The sequence below is a fragment of the Caretta caretta genome, chromosome 10 (assembly GCF_965140235.1).
Source record: "Caretta caretta isolate rCarCar2 chromosome 10, rCarCar1.hap1, whole genome shotgun sequence".
NCBI lineage: Eukaryota > Metazoa > Chordata > Testudines > Cheloniidae > Caretta > Caretta caretta.
Window position 1 is genome coordinate 30073225 of NC_134215.1, and position 1090 is coordinate 30074314.

The following is a 1090-nucleotide window of genomic DNA, read 5'->3' on the forward strand; positions in this document are numbered from 1 at the left end:
TGCCTGCTCGGGCCAGGCCCGGAGCCCAGGGGGCGGGGACGCCAGGGGGAGGCGGGGCCGCCCGTGGCGCACGCAGCCGGGCACGAAGCGGGAGGAGCGAGTCGCTCGCGGGATCCAGGTCGCGTGGAGCCGCGCTGGGCTGGGGCTGTGGGGAGCCCCTTGGGGCGGGACCTGGGCTGCGCAGCGGCCCCGCCCCGCCCCGCGGCTGCGGGCTAATTGCTGCGAGCGCTTGTGTGTGGCACGTAGACGTTGCGGATTTCTTCCTTGAGAACAGCCCACAATCTGAGAAGGAATCGTAACGATGCAACAACGTGTCTGCTTTCCCTTCAGTGCCATGTACATGTCGCCAGAAACAGCTGAGCTCGTTGTGACTGGAACAATGGGGGGGGGGATTATATAATTGCTCCGTTAAAAACTAGCTCTTTTTCTCCTTAAAATTAAACAAACTATATAAAAACAATAGATAATTCTGAAAATGTATGTAAATCCGGGGTATTTCCTTGGAGTGTCTTTTGGTGTAAATGTAATACAGCAAGATTTTTATTAAAGGCCTTTTCGTTACATGAATGTCAGTATACTTAAAACTCTCAAGGAGCAGTATTAGACTAAAAATATCCAGTCCTTTTCAGAGCATTAATTTAAGTTATTTCAGATTTCAAAAGGTGTGAGTCACTGAAAAATGACATGACAGAAGTGTACAATGTGCAAGTTTAAAATTATGAGCGTGCACTGTGAACTGATGGACCAGGCCAACAACAAAAAAAGTCTTTCCCAAGTGTGGTTTTCATCAAGAGTTATTGTCAACAGTTTACACAACTGCACAAATTCTGGAAAGGTCCACAGTGGAGCTACTAAACAGATCACAGGTCCGAAGGCTCTTAAAGTAGGGTGAAGCACTCAGATGTATACAGTTTAGAGAAATGGCTACAGGGGTTCATCTTGGGTATGGATCTATTTCAGCTAAGCAGGTGGAGAAGCATTCATAGGCATTGATAATAGACAGGATGGAAAATAACATTGAGTGTCTGTAGGGTGTTCTATCCTATTGGATAACCAGTATTTGTTCCAAGAGGGACTGGCTCGTTCCATA